We start from the raw sequence: 20,526 nt of genomic DNA, 5'->3' as shown, positions 1-20,526 counted from the left end.
AGTTTCTAATTCTTCCAAATTCTTTCTGTGGTTTGAACTTAAAAAGACTAAATAAAACCCCTGGTCTTGAATTTTTCTTTGTGATTTCCTTAAATATAACTTGGACACATGGTTGGCCTTCACTTGGCAGACAGCTTCCTGCTGAGGGTGGAGAGGATTGTATTTAGTGCACCCTCATGGTCTTTCCCCTCTGCTTGTCCTTGTTGTTGGAGAAGAAATTCAGGTGTGTCCAACGCAAAGCTGTACAAACAGGTGTGCACTTGGCCAATGCAGCTTTGTAATGGCCTTATTAGTTGTCTGCTTCTTTTATAGATTCTGTCTTCTCTGTGAGAGAAGTGGGACTGGTAGCAGACCATTCTGGAAACTTCCTCACACCATAGGAAATGGAACTAGGGATGTGAAATTGAGGTGTTGGCTTTCCACTTAGTAATTGGATGAGTCAGTTACCCGTCACAGATGTTAACAAGGTTAAGAAATAAAAATACAAAATTCTGGTCTAGAGAGGACCAGTCATTTCTACTTTATGAGAGCAGGCATGATTTCTTCCTTCTTGTCTTCCTTCCTTTCTTTTCTCTTTCCTTTCTTCTTTCCTTTCTTCCTCCCTCCTTCTCTCTCTCTCTTGCTTACTTGCTTGCTTCAGGTCTCCAAGCTTTCATTTCTCCATCTGGATCATGAAATGCTAGTGGGCCTTCTGAAAGCATGGATTGAGTATATTTCCAAATTGTCTCTTCGTTCCTCCTACTTCATATCCTCAGTCATACTGAGCTCATCAACTTGTACAGAGTCCTGACCAGACCTCCTTAATGTCTTAAAAGAAAAAGATAAGGTGACCCCTCTGTGAGCTCCCACTCATTATGCTAGTCAATATGTTGACCAAATTTTTTTAGTAAGACATTCACCTCCCTTCACAATCTGGTTCATAGAACCTGATGGTTTTAGGTTGGGAAATGAGGGCTTCAGCAGCCTTTCCTTACATGTGTGGCCTTCATCTTGACTTTGAGCTTGCTCTGAGCCCTTTGGTGCCATGGAGGTAGGTGTGTGTATAAAAGGAGAAGACAGCACATGATGGCAGGGCAGCAAGCATAACTGGGGCTGGAGTAGAAAGGAGAAGAATGAATCAGGCTCCTGGGGCTCTGTGAAAGACTCTACCAATAATTTAGGGACTATTTAAGGAAACTGAGCACAGAGTATCTTCTGCTTTAGTTGGAATCATCCATTATAATGGCTTCAAATGCTTGGTGCTATTGTAAGAAAATCACAGGGAAGAGCAGTCATATAAACAGTAATAACTTATTGGCCATGACTAATTTTTTTGGGAGTACGATATGTGACGTAGGTTTCTATAGGGCTTCCTAGTGGACTAAACCCTTACCATACCTATGTACTCATTAGATCCTCACAGGTGAAGTGGCAGGCTAAAGAATATATCTTTACTTAAGAGCAAACTGATACTCAAAACTTGAAGTAGCACGTGGTAAAGAGATGGCATAGCAAAGATTTGTCTAGTGCTCTTACGAAGCTTTAGACATTCTTAGGAAGCTTCAAACATATTGACTTATGAAGCTTCAGCCTAGCCAGTAAATTGATAAACACACACACACACACACACACACACGTACACACCTACCTCCCTCATCAATGGATGGTGCCGTGCTCAAGTTGCTAAGCTGTGTCCAACTCTTTGTAACCCCATGGACTGTATGTAGCCAGGCTCCTCTGTCCATGGATTCCCCAGGTAAGAATACTAGAGTGGGTTGCTATTTCCTACTCTAGGGGATCTTCCTGACCCAGAGATCAAACCCGCACCTCCTGCATTGTAGGCCAATTCTTTACCACTGAGCCATCAGGGAAGCCCCATCAAAGGATGGTAGAGGATGGCTTTTAATTAGTTGTGAATTGCATGAACCAAAATGTTTGATGAATCAGTCTTGGTAATGAGCAGGGTGATGGGACAGTCAGTTCACTTTAACAACTGAATTATCAACTAGGACACCTTGACAGAGAACACAACTGAGGAATTCTTGTTTGGGACTGTTCATTCTTGCTTGCATATTTTCACTTACTTAAGACAGCAAAGAGCTAAAAATTATCGAACATTTAATATGTGCCAAGCTTGCTACTAGATGCTAATCCTTAGAAGTGAATCATAAACCACTTGGTTTAAACTTTAAATCATGTGGAGAATACCCCATCTTCCCTCTCATCCATCCATCCATCTTCTGTTATTCTTAGCAGGTGATATGATCATCTATACTTGACTATTTCATGTCTCTTATAGAAGTAGAAGGTAGTTCCTCCAAACACTTTGATCTTTCAGTTCAGTTCAGCTGCTCAGTTGTGTCCGACTCTTCGAGACCCCATGAACTGCAGCATGCCAGGCCTCCCTGTCCATCACCAACTCCTGGAGTTCACCCAAACTCATGTCCATTGAGTCGGTGATGCCATCCAACCATCTTATCCTCTGTTGTCCCCTTCTCCTCCTGCCTTCAATCTTTCCCAGCATCAGGGTCTTTTCATCTTTACTGTTTAGAGAAATACCCAAACTACTTATAACTTCCATCAGTATTAATTTATGCATCTATTAAGTGGCTTTATGAGAGTAGAATCCTTCTCTTAAATTTATATTTTCTTTTTAGAGTAAGTTCCTTGGGTTGACTGTCTGCTTTTGAAAGAAATTATTAACCCCCATTTCTTCTAAAATTTCCTCTTATATGATTCAGGGCTGCTTATCTTGAGTCTGGAAGGTGAAAATTGAAGAAATAATTCAATTTTTCTTATTTCTTTCCTTTTGAAGAAATATTCTTTCCTTTTAATTTGATTTTTGGGGACAGAATTGTATTTGTTTAATTACTCAAATTTTGGATCATGTCAGAACATGTTCTGCACATGGTATTTGAAACCTATTTATATTTTTGTAGAAACCCAGACTCTTCAAGTTGGAAGGGAGCATAAAGATTCTCTCAGATAGCTCTAGGCCATAAGTTCCTTGAGGCCAAGAGCTGTGTCATATATATATTTCTGTACCTTTTCCTGCTGCAACTCCCAGCACTTTAGCCCCCTGCCAGGTGGAAGAACTGGATTGATTTGATTTCTCAGTTTTAGTGTTTTCTTTGCCCCTTCCTTAACTTGTCCAGTCATTGGGAGGGATTGTGTAGACCCATTAAGTGTGATGAGTAAGTAAATCATGGGGCTTGCCCCTCCTCCAGTAGGGCTTTAGCTGTGTTTAGATTTAAGAATGCTGAGTAACTAATAAAACATGACTCCAAAGCGCTCTGCAGATGGAAAGTGCTTCATGTGTAATAAATAATAACAGGCTCTTGAGATTTGGCACAGCCATAGAAAGAAGTGCCGACCTTGCAGGCTATGGAAACTTCTGATACAGCTTATGATGGAAGAGTGAAGTGGTTGCTATTAGCTCGTTTCATCATTTTGTAATTAGTGTTTCCATCTTCAAGTCACTGTTCTATTCCTCATTATGGGCAAAGTTACTTTCTGAACTAGTTGGGAAGTTAGCCTTCCAGTTACTGTTAAGAGAATGATTGAAGGAACACCATGAAAATTGATAGGCAAGTCTTCTAGGCAGGCTTCAATTCAGTGCTTAAATCTAGTCCTTTCTAGATCCTGTCCTTTTTCTCAACTAATTTCATTTATGAAGTTTGTGGTGGTGGTGGTTTAGTTGCTAAGTCGTGTCCAACTCTTGCGAACCCATGGACTGTAGTCTGCCAGACTCCTCTGGCCATGGGATTCTCCAGGCAAGGATACTGGAGTGGATTGCCATTTCCTTCTCCAGGGAATTTTCCTGGCCCAGGGATTGAACCCTGGTCTCCCACATTGCAGGCAGATTGTTTACTGACTAAGCTACAAGGGAAGTCTAGTCACCTCTATTTTACTTCCAGAGCATTGATATTCTCAAGCAGTGGGAAATGGCACCTTTCTCCAAAGGAGACAGTGAAATGGCCAGTGTTCATCCTGGCTTTGAACCATCCGATTCAGATGAATTTCATCCAGGGAATGGCCTACCTTCCCTTTGTCCTCAGGTGTGGGTCAGTCTGATTGAAATTTGGTGATCATATGGTGACTGCCCCCTGGAGCCCTGCACTAACTCTGTTTTCACCTGTGTCCTCCCACCTATAAAAGCAAGTGAACTGAAGTATAAACAGAATCTTGCTATTTTTCTTGGTGACTTTCAAAGCCTCTTTCTTCTCAGCAACAGTGACCCACTGTAGCTGAGCATTATTCATTCAATCAGTAAATATTTATTCAGCACCTACTATATTCCAGGAACTCTTCTCGATGCTGGTCAGAGAATAAAACAAAGTTCTCTCAAGCTAACATCTGAATGATTTAACCCAAGTATGATTTTTTTAAAAATGACGTGGCAGAAGTATGCTTACAGAAATAAACACTACAAACAAACAACACACCAACTCTTTCCTTTCATCCTTTCCTCCTACTCTTTCTCTTGTCTCTCATTTCTTTTTCCTCCCTTCATAACCTGACCGTTTATTCTCTCACTCTGTTTAACCAGGAAGCCCATATTTTCTTCTGATCCCTTTTTTTGTCTCCTTTTCATGTCTGCTTTGCTTTGTACCTGCGGGTGCATTGAGCCTTGACACTGGCTTGATTCCAACTTCGAGCTCCCTCCCTAGCTTCCCTGTGCTTCTGCTTCTCTCTTAGTGGAATGGTGGGTAGTTGCTCGTGTTGCAGATTGGAACCTGGAGGGAAGGAAGACCAGTAGTTCTGGGGCTTTGGTTCCCCATCCAGTGGCACTGCATTGTCACGATCTTGCTGAAGAAAAGGATGTGGCCCCAAATTCTAGGTGCCCCAGCAGATGATCAGCTCAAAGGGACTTCTTCCAGAAAATCTTCCTTGATCCTCTCCTCTCTTAATTCTTATGCATCTTTGGCAGAATAGAAGCTCAGTAAATTTAGTTTCTTTTGCTTCTTCTAAGTCTCATGTCTCTTTATCTGGGCTTGACTTAATGGGACCACTCTTTAATTTCATGGTTCTTGTTTTTTTTTTTTTTTTTTTTTTTTTTTTGACCGCAGCATGTGGGATCCTAGTTCTTGATCAGGGATTGAATCTGCACGCCCTGCAGCAGAAGAACAGAGTCTTAACTGCTGGTCCGCCAGGGAAGTCCCAATTTCATGGTTCTTGTGCCCATTTCTTACTTCTCTTAGTGGTATGGACTGTGTCCATGTGTGCTATAAAGTATGTTAAATGAACTGGGGGTAGGGGGGAAGCATTTTACAAAAACTAAAATTCGTTTCTTGTTTTGGGATGAGAATCTTGGAGCCACATTTACTACTCAATCCTGGATTTTATTGGCTCAAATGCCGAGAATGGACCTCTACATTGACCAGGTGGTTGAATTTTTCAAGTGTTCCTGGATTTCCACTCAAGTCCGAGGTTTTCAGATGCTTGACCATTTCTAAATTATTGTCATTCACCCCTAAATTTAAAACTCAGGAATGTGACCTGATAACTCCCTAGTGGATACAAAGTAGAACTGGTAAGACTGAGCTTCTTTTCTCTGTTCCCATGATCTTTACCTCTAACTTTATGTTTTACTATTTGCCTTTTTTTCTGTGCTAGCTTCCAGCCTCCAGCCTCTCTGGTTAGCATGACAACTCACATTTATTGCACATGTTCTAAATGTCAGGCACTGGGTAAATTTTCCCCCATATTTCCTTTCATTTAATCCTCACAGCCCCTAGAGGAGGAAATGGCAACCCACTCCAGTATTCTTGCTGGGAAAATCCCACGGACAGAGGAACCTGGCGGGCTACAGTCCGTAGGGTTGCAGAGAATCGGACACAGCTAAGCGGCTGAACAATCCTCAAAGCCAGCCTGTGCAGTAGGTAGTAGTATTATATATGTTGAATAGATGAGGAAACGGAGGCTTAGAGAGGTTTAAGTAACTTGCCCAGCATCACAAAGCATATGATGGCAGGGTCAGAGTTAGAAGTCATGTCTCTCAGACACCAGCTTTTGATGTCTGAGTTACTCTACTCACCCCTGGTTCCCTCTCCTACTCTTTTCTGCTCACCTTGCTAACGAGAGTCAAGGACCAGGTATTGAATGGAAGGAGTGCTCTGTCCTCACCTCTTTCTCCCATTGGCACCTGCAGCCAGAGCCCTTGAGGGTGTGCTTTATTCTTCTGACCTCCCACCAGATTCAAAATTGGCTCTTAAGGCTGAACCCCCTGAAAGCACCTTCAGATGGGCTCATTGTTTTTCATAGTTTACTTGGTTTATCACCAGTGAGGGACAGCTTGACATTTACTTTTCCATCTGTTTGATTCTGATCTCCTGTAGGTGTTTCTCCAATCTTGGCAAAACTCTCTGACCATATGAATTGATAGCAAGTGCTTTCTCCTGTATCTATCATAAGACAATTACATCCAGAGGCATATTTGACAATAGGGAGCAGTCTCAGATGGTTAAGAATCTGCCTGCAGTGCAGTGGACCCGGCTAGGTTCTATCCCTGGGTTGGGAAAATGCCCTGGAGAAGAGAATGGCTACCCAGTCCAGTATTCTTGCCTGGAGAATTCCATGGACAGATGAACCTGGTGGGCTGTAGTCTACAAGGTTGCAAAGAGTTGGACATGACTGAGCAACTAACACATGCACTTTCTTTCTTTCTAAGGGAAGAGAATGAAGTTTGGAGCGAGGCATGGCTTCTGCATCCTCTGGTGGATGGTGGAGAACACAGTCATTGTGCTCTCCAGGGACCTGCCTCAGTTCGGGGCACTTGTATTATTGGTGCTTAGCATTTCTGTATTACTTTACATTTGCAAAGTGCTTTCCAGTGATTTATTAGCTGTTCTTGTTTTTAATAGCCCCTGGAGGTAAGTTGATATTCAGCCTTCTGAGAACATAAATGCATAGAGAAGGCTCATCTCATCAGATATTATTGGATCTGGGGTCAGGACTTTGAACTCCTGGGATAAGGCCATTTGGGGTCATTGCCTCATGAGGATTAATAGGAGATCAAGTGGACTTAACTTCAGCTCCCAGAGTCTCTCAGGCAGAGGTGGAATGATGGCAGCTATTTAAAGAAATTGCATAGAAGCCATTATCAAAAGACCTGGATTCCAGTCCTGACTCGGCTGTTGACCATCTGTGCTGACCTTGAGCTGTCACTTTGCCTATATGTGTCTTGGATTCAGTCTCTGGTAAAACAGCGTTTGTCTCCCAAGCCCCTTTAGATCTAACATTGTGTTAAGGATGATTCTATGACTTTGAACCCCTTCTTTGGAAGGGGTAGTTGGCGAATTATATGACAAGGAACATGGGTGTCCATCTCAGTCACTGGAAGGCACTCTGCAAATGTAAAGTAATACAGAAATGCTAAGCACAATAATACAAGTGCCCCGAGTTGAGGCAAGTCCTTGAAGGTCAGGTTGTCAGTCTTTAGGGGATGTGTACTCAAAAGGTGCTCACCTGCCCTTTTTTAACATCCAAGGACAACCTGACAATGTTAAGCCTTCAGATTTATTTGGAGAAGCACATAGTCCTCATTCACTATAAAGCTGAGGTACTGAGCGGGACTGTGAGAAGAAAGCCAGACTGGAGCCAAGACCATCAACCCTGTGTCTTATGGATGTTGTAGAAAGTAATTAGCAGGCTTGATTATCTCACTGGTTCAACACACGTTTTAGGGATATGATGTAATGTGAGGAAACATTTAGTTGTCAGATTTTAGAGCTTTTTCAAATTTATTCTTGCAGGGAAAGTCTAGTTGTCCTGGCAACCCGAAATTGATTTTCTCTTTGCTCTTGTCAGCTGAAACCAGTCCCCTTTGAATCACTTCTCTAATTTAATATAGAAAACTGTGTGTGCTCACCTGGTGACCAAATCTTTCTTAATGACAGGTGACCCCAGCAAATGGTTCCTTTTCCTAACCTGAGCCAGAGGCTCTGGTTTATTACTGTCTTCACCCTAAGTTGTTCTCTTTGTGGTTATTTATTTGTCCATGGAGTCTGTTACGGAAGTAAAGTGGCATTCAATTAATTAAGAGTTCAGTCAGGCCTGTAGAGCAATGATGTAATTGGCAGCCAATCACAGCCTTTCATTTTCAGTTCCTTTCTGGGCAGGGATGGGATTAGAATGGGCTCCAGGGGAGGGGGTCCTTTAGTGGGGACACCTGGCATTCTGTAACCTGGGGAGGGTGACGTAACGGCCCAGATGACAGACAGAAAACTGTGCTGGGTGACTGTTTCTGCCTCTGTCAGTCATCTCTATCCAGGGAAGGGGGATGATCTGTAAGCTTGGAAGTGTAGAATCGATGTCATTAAGAAGAAATTGATGTCCACGGTGGAAAAGGATGTTGCAAGAGAGCAGTCTGCTCTACCAAATGATTTCGGAGCTCATGGACCATGCATGCTACGTCTCAGGATATGGAGAATGGCTGAGGTGACCATGGAAGAACTGCCAGTAATTCTGAGGAAACTGAAAATCAGCAGACATGCCGGAAGTGAGAGATGAGGAAATAGAAATCATTTATCAAAAAACAAACAAACAAAATAAAACCGACAAACCAGTATCCAGAGTCTAGGATCTGCTGACTTTATCCTGATTCCTGGTATAATTCTAGACTGTTTTTTTTTGACAGGTGATTTAGAGCCTTTGAAAGGAAGCCATGTGCACCAGGAGCCAAAACAGAGTCCCCTCGCCATTTACCTTTTTGAGTTAATCAAATGATGGATTCAAGTGATGTCGTACACACAGTAGTAGTAGCCCAGCAGGCTTTAGAGTCAGGTTGTTTGAGTTTAAATCCAGAGTCCTCTGCTTAGTAGCCACATGACCTTAGGCAAGTTGCTTACTTTCTGTAACTCAGCTCTCTCTTCTATAAACTGGGGGATAATGATAGAACACGGGGCTTCCCATGTTCAGTGGTAAAGAATCTGCCTGCCAAGGCAGGAGACGCGGGAGATGTGGGTTCCATCCTTGGGTCAGGAAGATCCCCTGGAGTAGGAAATGGCAACCCACTCCAGTATTCTTACCTGGAAAATCCTATAGACAGAGGAGCCTGGTGGGCTACAGATCATGGGGTTGCAAAGAGTCAGACATGACTGAGCACGCATGCACACGTATAATGATAGAACAGAGAAAGACTCTGAAATAATGCATGTGAAGTTCCTAAAAGAACACCTTGCACATTCAGTAAATGTTGCTCTCGTTACTCTTAGCAGGGAGACATTTGTATTTAATAAAACATTTAAAAATCTTACATATTTATGGATAAAAATATGGAGACATGTAGGGTAGATTATGGAGACATGTCGAGTGGATTGTGAAATAGGCAGTGGATTAATATATGGGTCAATGAGTGAATACACACTAACCTGAGTAGTTCAGTTCAGTCACTCAGTCGTGTTCAACTCTTTGCGACCCCCATGAACCCCAGCACGCCAGGCCTCCCTGTCCATCACCAACTCCCGGAGTCCACCCAAACCCATGTCCATTGAGTCAGTGATGCCATCCAACCATCTCATTCTCTGTCCTCCCCTTCTCCTCCTGCCCTCAATCTTTCGCAGCATCAGGGTCTCTTCAAATGAGTCAGCTCTTCGCATCAGGTGGCCAAAGTATTGGAGTTTCAGCTTCAACTTCCAATGAACACCCAGGACTGATCTCCTTTAGGATGGACGGGTTGGATCTCCTTGCAGTCCAAGGGACATGAGGAGCTTGAAATGTATTTTAAGAGTGAGAATGCAGGGAGTGGGTGAGTTTGAGACACTTTCCACCACTTACCAAACCTCTTCCTACTCCCTCATCCTTTTTTTCTCCCAAGAAGAAACTCAAAAATTATTCATATGAAGTTTACATTTCTTGTATTTTCAAAATAGTGCCAAGACTTTCATAATTGAAACAGTCACTTGAAGCTGCAGTGCCATGTTCGATGTATATATTTTCTAATTGAAGTATAATTGACTTACAGTATTGCAGGTGTACAGCAAAGGGTTTCAGTACAGTGATCCAAGCATGCATGCTCATGTATTAAGTTGCTTTAGTTGTGTCTGCAAGCCTGTGGACTGTAGCACACCAAGCTCCTCTGTCCGTGGGATTCTACAGGACAGAATTGCATCTAAGGACAGAATCATGCCCTCCTCCAGGGGATCTTACTGACCCAGGGATAGAACCTGTGTCTCCTGTGACTCCTGCATTGCAGGCAGATTCTTTACCATATGAGCCACTAGGGAAGCCAACATCCTTCCATACCCAGCTCAAATTCCACCTTCTCAGAAACATCAGCTTTTCCATTAAGAATCAGTCTCTTTCCTCCTACATCCACCATCCCATGGTTTGTATTTTCAGAGACTCTTTCTCAAACCATCTTGTATTTTAATGGGTGATATGTGTTTCTGAGCTCTGATCTGCAGAAGGCAGGTATCTCTCAGCCTTTGGAGCATAACTCAGTAGCTGGCATGTTTACGTACTCTGTAAATGTGTGTTAAATTGACTTACTAAGGAGGCCTGAGGGATTGGAACGTTACCTACAGTTAACCCAAGGAATTAGAAGGTCTCCTGGGAACTGATTTAGGGGCCTATAGCTTTTAAGAGCAGCTATCAACTTTCCCCTGGGTCCTTCTTAATCCTGTTCTCCCAGAGGCAAAGGTGGTATCTACCTAAGATGCTGGTGACATTCCAGTGAGATTAGGTCAAGATGCACCATCTCTTCTTCTCATCCTCAAGTTTTTGGGGCTATCAAATCCTTCTATTGGAAAGATTTCCTTTTGAAGAGGAGGTGTACTTGATGACCTCTGGATTTCTGAGTTTGATTATGAAACTTCTTGAAGTTGCCCCTGCTACAAGGATGGTGGACAAGCCAACATGTGCATTTGTGAAGCTGAGTGACTTTGACCCTTGGGAACAGTCCAGGGTCAGCCTGTGCTCACATGGCATGCTCCAAAAATCCACCTTCCACCATTACTGTTGTGATCTGAACTAGATTGCTGCTTGTGAAGCACCTTTTCCTGACTTGCAGTGCAGATTCTGCGTGGACTGCTGAAGGTTGCTTCTAGTGACTCATGCATAGAAAAACCCATTATGTTTAACACACCACAGAGACTTTAGGTATAAAGAAGATGTGTGATGCAGAGGAAAGAGAAAAAGAGCAAGTCCGAGACCCCTGGTTCTAGTCCTAAATGTGCCAGACACATATTGTTTGGTATTTGGCTTTAGTTTTCAGATCTGTAAAATGGGACACTAAGAATTACTGGGCAGGGTTTTTTTGGTATGTTACCCAAGATTATTTTCGCAAAGCATCTGGCAGAGCACTAGACCCTGCTCAATAACACAGAATCTCAGTGAAATTGTACAGATTTGTTTATAAACCTGAGCTTCAGTAGCCTTGTGAATTAGGATAGTATGTGCCGCACTTGGTAAAGAATTCGCCTGCAATGCAGAAGACACAGAATATGCAGGTTCAATCCCTGGGTCAGAAAGATCCCCTGGACAAGGAAATGGCAACCCACTCCAGTATTCTTTTCTGGAAAATCCCATGGACTGAAGAACCTGGTGGGCTACAAAGTCTATGGGGTCACAAAGAGTCAGACATGACTGAGCATGTGTGCGCGTGCGCATGCACACACACACACACACACACACACACACACACACAACTCTAGTGGGGCTGAGTTATTAATACTAAATCTCTCTGAGTCCCGGTTTAAATGGGTTTTATTGGGGATTGAATATACCTTGCATGCTAAGTTGTAAAGATTGGAGAACATTTGTATAAGACCCAGCATGGTGGAGTTTCTTAGTGTCTGACCCGGGGACTGACTCCCCACTGCCGCAGCTTCTCCAGTTTGGGGCAGCCTCCTTGGGGGTTTGACTGAAGGTCCTTGTAGTGCCATACTTCTTGTATTCTGGGCACAAAACCTTTTTCTCACTTATGAAATAGACTTAGTTATAGAGGTGCTGATTTTAGTAGGATACAAAATCAAGAGCATGTGGAGAAATGCAGCTATTCTGGTGGAGGGTGTTTGAAGAGCTTTCATTTGTTGAAGGGCTGGCAGTATTTCATTTAGAGGAAGGTGGATTTCAGGTGTGAGGGGAGTGTAGCAGTTGGTGATGGGGAGAGAAGTTAGTGCTTGTGCAGGGAAGAAGTGACCAGACCTAACAGAGGAGAGTGGCAGGTGAGGATTGGGAAGCGGGGCTTAGCAGAAGGAGGCTGGAAATTGGGAGGCCCAAGGAAGGAGGTAGTGGAGGGTTCTGGTCAGCGTGTTGGGTGCAGAGGCTGGGGACACCGCATGAACAATGAGGGTGTTCCTGCAGGGTTGCGCAGGGTAAATGAAACAGGGGCTTTCTGTTGTCACCATCCCACTAAGGGAAGGCAGGGGTGGTCTTAGGTGTGTATATGTGCACCTGTGTGTGTGCCTATGTGCTTGACTGTGTGTCAGTAATAGGACCAAAGAGATTGGGGACTTACCCAAGGCTATGCCGCTAGGAAATATCTTTCATTTGCTTAAAGTGCTAAGTTTAGTAATGACTGTAAGTGACAGAAATGGGCAGGGGGAGCACGGAGGGAAGGGGCCTCGGCCCCATTTCCTGCTCCCTCCCCGGTAGGTAGTGAGTAGGAGTTTTGAGTTTCACTGTTTGATAGCATCACCTCCTCTGCTTTCCCAGAAATTATTCCTCGAAGTATGACTCGAATCGTTACTCTGTTGGGAGATGTCTCAGTTCAGAACTGACTTTCTGCCGAGGTTGTTTACTAAAGAGATGGCAGCCCTGGCAATTCAGAGGTGGCTTAATCAAGTGGAAAGAACAGGGGGCATGGATCTGAGTGCTGGTCATGTTTTCAGAGACCTCTGAGAATTGGGCGAGTGAATATACTTCTTAGTGCCTGGCTTTTTCCTCCTGTAAATTGGAAGATAGTGATCCCTACATGATGAATTTGTTGTGATGTTGCTTTGAAAATTGCAGTGTTGGTCCTGGTATAATAAAGATAAAGGGGTGTCTGGACTTGGATTTTATTTCTATCTGTGTGAAGTAGGAGGGAAAATGATGAGTTGGTCAGCTCCCTTGGGTGGTGTGGATCACTAATATTAAAGTGATGCCAACATTTTCTCTTATTTGGAGGTGGTGTGTCTTGGAACATTGTGATTAACGATTGTAGACTCTACTGATTGTGTGGCGCTACCTTGCCTTGGGCTGACCACCTACCTGTACTGGCATTTCCCCAGCTCTGGGCTGAGGATCACCGAGCTTTTGTGTTATCTGTGAGGAATCTATGAACTTTTAGTCCTTTATTTCTTCATCTGCAAAATGGGGATAATAAAATTCACCACAGCTTTGTCTGTATTGTGAAGATTTGCTGAAGAAAGGGGCATGAGGATTCTAAGTTGTATTCAACCCTGACTCTTTGGAGCCCATTTTCTCTCCCTTCTCCTTTCTGCTAATGGTCAAGGGACCTCTTTGGTCTTGGAAAGGTGAAAGGGCCCAAAGGAAGAAATGGGGGATTATAGAGGACAGTAATTCTGTAAGGCCCCAGAGTGAATTTTTGAGTCCTGGGATCTGTGCCCAGTTTTGTCACAACCTGTCACATTCCTGCATGCCATGAAAGCCAGATTTGTCCATGCCTATGACCTAACAAGGGGAGATAGAGACTTCTGGAAGGGTGTCAGCTTTTGGAAACCTTGAAGGTGGTGGGCGAAGGCGCTGGCATGGCGGCTGTGGGTGTTGAGGTTCCTGCTCACTGCCTCTCCTGTCCAGCAGTGACTCGTAGCTTGGGTATTTGGGTTTGGGGTGAGTCAACGGGCCCAAGACCCAGAAGACCCGCGTGTGCCTAGTGGCAGGCTGGAATTAGTCAGAAGGCGAAACTATTTGTCCTGACCCCAGAACCCATGTGCTCTGACTGGGGGAGGAAATCCTCTCTGATTCTTAATTTTCTTATCTACGGCAGCCTCTGGAGAAGAGAATTTTCTCTTTCCTGCCTTATGTGGTTCTTATGGAAATAAAGGAGAAAAGGATTTTTTTCATAAATAATATTGTGATATTCAGCATTAGTTTATGCTGCTTGAAATAGGAAGCTGACTTCTCTTCTTTGTTCCTTTCCTGAGTTAATATATTGATCCTAAAGAAGAGAACCAGTAAAATTCCTGAGAACAGTTGGTAGACCATCCAGTCTTGCTTACTGTTTGTATTTGGTGTCTGAGATCTCTGAATTTAAGCCTGGACCAGTTTAAATATATCCTGAGGATACACAATACGGAGGTACCATGTAAATGTAACAAGTTCAAGAATCTCACATTCCCCTGATGTGTCTACCTTGGCTTATAATATTTCATTCTTCATATACACTGGGGCTTTGGCCCCCATTTTTTATGTCCCCCGTAGAGACTCATTTCTCATAAGGACTTGAACTTTGGACTCAGAAGGTCCCTGTGTAGGACACTGATTCCTGTTAGGGCCTCCCATGGAGGAAATGGCAGAACTCAAGGCGAGAAAGCCAGCTCTTTGAATCCTCAATTCCATGTTCTTTCTGACACATCACTCTTCCCTCCTGTCAGGTGAAGAGAGAAGCCAGATGGTTTGACAAATGGTTCTTGTTACTGTCAAATCTGCCTTCTCTTTCTGCTCAGAAAGACAGTTCTTACCTTTCCTTTTTGAGGGGATTAGATGGGCGGGGGGAGAGAAAGGGAGGTGCAGGAAGAAACACATTTTATTGCCCTATTCTTTCTGTGGCAGAGATGACCAATAAGCTCTTGTTTCTCCATCAGGAAGCAAGGTTGAAGCAGTGAGGAACCGTCTTCTCGAATTTAAAGCACACGGAGGCCTAGCAGTGGCAGACTATATTAGGAGACAACATTGATTTCATATATACTTATCTGAAAAAGAAAAAAAAAACCAAAACATGTTTAAGATGCCATATCCATAAATACTAATAAGGCTGTCTGATTCCAATTTTCAGGTGAGATTAGCATTTTATTGAGTATTTTATCTGTCAGATTCAATACTCGATGTACCATCCTCCCAGGCTTATTAGCATAATTGCTATGCTTAAGCAACAATAAAAAATTCAGCAGTAAAATAGCAGTTAGTGCAGGCAATTTGTTATCAAAAGCTTTTACTTAAGGACAGCTCCAGCCTGCATTTATTAGCAAGTTAGGGTTATAATTTATTTTTATTTGGAAAAACAAAAGAGGGGGCAGGTTTTTGCTTTTTTGTTTTGGAAATAATAGAGAAATTAAAAAGCATTGCCTCTCTGGAAAACTGTCTACATCCCTTCTTTCTGTGCTAAAAGCAGGCTGGGATGGGAATAGATTCCACTTGTGAGGCACAGTGGCTCAGATGAAAAGTCTCTCTCCTCAGCATTGTAATAAATGGATAGTAATGCCCATTTATGTTTGTACAGATGTTTCCACAACATGTTCACATCTCTTTTGTTACTTAGCTCTCAAACCAGTCTGGCGAGGGCTCCATTCTGAGTGTGGGAGACTGAGGAATGGCAACTTGTTCCAGATGGGAAAGTTGGATGGCAGAGCTGGGCTGCAGATCCAGTCTTCCAGCCCCCAGGGCCCTGGCAGCATCATGACCCTTCACACGTTGCCCAGAAGCCCTGGTATGGGCACTGTTTTTCCTGCCCTGTGGTCTGGCCCTAGGTCTTTTACATAAATGTTCATGCATGCATGCACACACATCCATATACACATACATGGGCACACACACGTGCACACATACGATTTTTTTTTCTTTCTTCCCTATCTAATGATGCATTCTTATAGCTGTTTTTCCTTTGGTGTCCTGGTTAAAGCAGTTCTGCCATATGAATTTTCTGTTAATATCAAATATCCTCCATTTCTTGTGTTTCCAACCTCTCTCTCTCTCTGTACCTCTCTCTCTTCCCCTTTCTACCTCCTCTCTCTTGCACGTTAGTGACAGACTTAGGAAAGCCCTGTGACTAACATCTGCAGAGGACCCGTGCAAAATACATGATTTTATTAAGTAATGTGATGATCTTTGTAGAGAAGAAAGACGTAAGATTTAAAACTATGGAGGTTTAGAAATCATTTTTCTCCTTTATTTCTTGAGAAATGTGTCAGAAATAAATAAGAACAGTCAATTGATGCTTTTCAGTGTGTTTTAGGCTTCAACTGTGGGTAATAATTTTTACCCTGAAGGTAACATTTGGGGTGAAAATGGACAACTGAAGCTTCCAAACTTTCAGAGGAGTTACCTTAGCATCTTAGATTTTCTTTCCTTGGTAAGTTCAGAGAAAGATCATATGATCATTGACTCTGAATCTCTCTAATGTACAAGGCATGTGCTGGCCACTGTGGGGTTTAGGGACTAGATCAGAGAGGGCTGTGAAGCTCAAGACTATCAGAGAGGAAATTCATAGAACATGAAGATCATTTTTATTTTTGAGTAGCTATTATATTATTGAAACCGTGGTAGAAATTGTTCTTGGATTATGCCATTTTATCTTCGTCTCACGCAATTATTAGTGACTTTTTATTTTTATTTTATAAGCACTTATTATGTATTGGCCCCTATCATAATGTTTTACATTCATAATCTTATTTAATTTTTATCACAATCTTCAAGGCAGTGTTAGATACTATTATCATTGTTCTCATTGGTTAGATGAAGAAACTGAGGCACAGAGAGTCTGAATAACTTGTCCAAGTCACACAGCTAGTAAGTGATGGAACCTCTCTGGTCTTCCTGTCTCCTAAACATGTGTTCTTTCTGCTGCACCACTTGGCAAAAAATTAATGAGTAGATAGCTAGACAGTGCTAATGATGAGTAGAGGACTGTGTAGTTTGCTGCTGTCAGAGCTGGGGCAGAACCTGGGTATTTACAGAGTTCAGAAATTTGAAACTGGACAAGGGTTCAAATCCTAGGTGCTTCTTAGTGTTTGTCAAAACCTTGGTTAAATGACCTCTTCGAGTTTTGGTGTCTTTCTTTAAATTCAGGATGATAGCATCCCTCTCCCAATGTCACTGTGAGAATAAATTAGAAAATATATGTGAGAGCCTCCAGTGGTGCCTGGCTCCTGGTGGATGTTTATCCAGCGTGGGAAGTACCCAGGGCCAGGCATTGTGTGTGCAGGTAGGAACAGCCATCGAAGCCGCAACCACCAGGGTTTAAAACTGTCCACTATGAGATATTAGAGAACTGTGGGCAAACAACTTCATCTCTCTGGTACCTCAATTTTCTCATCTTTATAGCCTGTACTTACATTCTGGGGTCATTGTGAGAGTGAAATAAGCTAAAAGATGAGTTAAAAGATTAACTTAATAGTTAAAAACGTTTGTAAAGTGTATTTCACCGTGTCTGGCACAGCAAGCGCTTTGTGTTAGCTCTCATTATTTGGTCCTGCTACAATGATGAAAGATGGGTACCAAGTGAATGGTTTATGGCTGTTTTAGGACCCTGACCTGATCACTCAAGGACCAGGAGCCAGTTTAGCCTGGGGCATAGGAATCGAAAGCATTTGCACAGCCATTCGTGACCTTGGAAAAGTTTTGGCTTCTCAGTCCTTGATCTTTGCTTATCTGTAGATGGTAGTTGAGAGAGTAAACTTCAGATGATAGAGCCTGTGTGGGGAGTGAAAGACAGCCACATCCTTGATAAGCTGCTTCCTGGAGTGTCATCATGTGGCTACTGGGTTTGCTGATCAAAGCTGGCCTGTGGGGTGGAATTTTTTCTGTGTCACCCAGGCAGGGTCTGTCTTCCCTCAGTCTGCACATCCCTGGAACCTGTCTTCAGCACTGGCTCCCACTTCCCTCCTTTCCAGAAGACACTGGTATGCTGGGGCCGCTTCCTCCTGGGACCATCTCTTCTGCACCCAAAGGAGGTGGGTGGGGATTTTGGCATACTGCTTTCTGAAAGGTGATATACTCTAATATACTTCATATGCCTTCAAAAAACAATACATTAAAAGACACTAATATTAAAGTTATTCTCATGAGGATAGCTCAGAGATGGAAGATTCTTCAGGAGCTGGTGCTTTCTTGGTCTTATTGTCTTACACAGCACTTATCATTATAAAGCTTGTGTGTGTGTGTGTGTGTGTGTGTGTGTGAGAGAGAGTGAAGCTTCCTGGAATTAGTGGTGCTGATTTTGGGGGTGTTTCCTTAGCTGATTCAAAATAGAAACAGAAAGGCAAAAGTGTTTGTTCATGTCATTTAAAAATGTCTTTATAGGAAAAGACATTAAGATAATACCTTACACTGTGAATACCTCACATTGTGTACGGGGCTTTGTGGTTTTCAAAGCACTGAAATACACATTTTCTCATGTGTACCCTATGGCATCCCCATGAGGTAGGCAAGGCAGAGCTTGTCATTCATTTCCCTTTTAGAGATGATGTAACTGAAGTTCAGAGAGATGAGATGAGTTTTCTTAAAGTGGCGATGGATGCAAACCCAGAGCCTTTAACTCTGGGCTGCTTTCTGCTTCATTGTCCTGATTCGAGTGTAGTGAGGTCATTCTTATCAAGTGCTATCAAGATTATATAGAGTTGCAATAAACCTGAAAATGCTCCCCTTTAGTTTTCTTTTTTCCATTGGTTAAAAAGTTAGCTATGATTTGATATTCACTTGTTTCTCCCCAAGTATAAGCAGCAATGAATCTCTAAAACTTTCTGTTAAATCAGCATGTGTTTTTAAAAAATCAAATGTCAAAGTACTTCCTGAAACTTGCTTTAATGAACAAGAGAGGTGAAGGTAAAATTCCCTTTTTTGCATGAGGTAATTAGGAAACAGGAGGCACAAACTCGCTATAGGAATTTAAAAAGGAACACTTGTACTGATGTACAAATTGGATGAATATATTAAAGAAGGTTTCATGCTGGTGGAAATTGTAAGTGATTAGGTGTATCAATTGTTTCTGGTTTGCATGGAAACCTAATCTGTTCCATGAGTTTGATCCAAGGAAGATATATATTCTTACACGCCAAGAAACAAAAACATGAGTTGAATTTCTTGTTTGATGGCATAGTGCCTTTATCTGGGAGCTCAGCTGCATCCTCAGAATATAAGACATAAGAATAGAAGATGCTCTTGACCTTCTTAATGATTAGGAATCAGCTCTGCTTGCTTAGAGGGTAGGGAGGACTGAGTTCTCTTTGGCAAATATCTTTGAGTCTCTTAAGCACATGGCACCAAATACATTCAGTGCTGTATTACTTGACCTCATGTACCAGGGTATGAGTTGTTGTTGTTGTTGTTCAGTCGCTCAGATGTGTCCGACTCTTTGTGACCCTATGAGCTGCAGCACACCAGGCTTCCCTGTCCTTCCATCTCCTGGAGCTTGCTCAAACTCCTGTCCATTGAGTTGGTAATGCCATGCAACCATCTCATCCTCTGTCATCCCCTTCTCCTCTTGCCTTCAGTCTTTCCCAGCATCAGGGTCTTTTCCAGTGAGTTGGCTCTTCACATTAGGTGGCCAAAGTTTTGGAGCTTCAGCTTCAACATCAGTCCTTCCAATGAATATTCAGGGTATGGGTTAGATTACATGTGTTTTGGAAGCCTGTTCTTTCCTTCACGGTACCTGGTTGCTTAGGTGACAACCTCTAAGTGAATTGCCTGCTTCCTGGCAGTGTTTTGAAATGCCTGCTTTGAAGGAGGCAGAAAGTCTTTAGGTTTGGACAGATGACCCCCTTGATTCTCCATCTTTGACGGTTGTTTTTTTGGTCTACATCATCTGCTGATGTTACTTGTGTGGGTGCTAAAGTTGACTCTGATTTATATACTCCAGATACAGATCAGTTTGTACTCTTTCAGGATACTCATAGCTATGAATTCTCTATCTCCATGAAAGTCTACATACCGTCTTTGATTGTCACGTTGTAAATAGCTCCCACTCGATAAACAAGGTTAGAAGTGAAATCACGAGCATGGCAAGTGAGATGGAATAAGCTAGAGATTCTGTCTCTGGGTTTCTCTCACAGCCTTAATGCTGTTCATCTGGCCCTGACTTGTCCTGTGTGTATTCCTTTGGTCTCTTCTGCTAGATTTTAAACCCCTGTAGGGCAGGTGTTGTATCCTATTAATCACCATGTTGGTGCCTGGCACATAATACATGCTTATTACTAGGTACTTGGTCATATCTTAAGAAACTGAAAAAGTGGCTTTGCTAGAGGGAGAGGTGATTGCTTGTACTGTTTGTTCAGTACATTCCAAGCGATGCTGGCTGTCTTGGGGAAATCAGAGATGCAGACACTGAAGCTCCTTCCTTGAGGAACTACCGTCTAACTACATCACGTCAGTGAGAGCTCTTTGTAAACTGTGAAAGCGTGTGCAGACGGGTCATCCTGATGAGCCTTAACTTTAGTACGGCTTGGGCGGCTAGGCTCTGCCAACTCCTCCCACATTTGTGAAGCCCCTACCACAACCCCACATACTTTACATGTCTGATGGCGTAATCGTGACTAGATCATTCAGAAGATTAGCAGATTATCTGCCAGGCTGAGTGCTGCTACATAATTTGCTGGTCCTTGGTAGCTCTATTTTTAAAAGGTGGAGTGCTGAATAGATAAGTGAAATGTGCTATAAAATGTAGTATTA

At 42.8% G+C, this 20,526-nt stretch overlaps 1 protein-coding gene across 19 annotated transcripts in view; it reads left to right on the top strand.

Moving 5' to 3' along the window:
* The window catches only part of LPP (LIM domain containing preferred translocation partner in lipoma), a 757,468-nt gene that overhangs the window by 111,288 nt on the left and 625,654 nt on the right, over positions 1–20,526 (top strand). The window contains exons 1-2 of one of the 19 annotated variants that reach the window (XM_055568753.1): positions 12,576–14,223; positions 16,097–16,213. The exons of 17 other annotated variants lie outside the window; for them this stretch is intronic. The gene's annotated coding sequence lies outside the window, so the exon portion shown is untranslated. Of the gene's footprint in view, positions 1–12,575; positions 14,224–16,086; positions 16,214–20,526 lie in introns of those variants that run through there. One more of the 19 variants, XM_055568752.1, reaches the window with a different exon arrangement.

Source organism: Bubalus kerabau, chromosome 2 (genome assembly GCF_029407905.1).
Source record: "Bubalus kerabau isolate K-KA32 ecotype Philippines breed swamp buffalo chromosome 2, PCC_UOA_SB_1v2, whole genome shotgun sequence".
Classification (NCBI taxonomy): Eukaryota; Metazoa; Chordata; class Mammalia; order Artiodactyla; family Bovidae; genus Bubalus; species Bubalus kerabau.
This window is presented reverse-complemented; position numbering and strand designations above follow the sequence as displayed.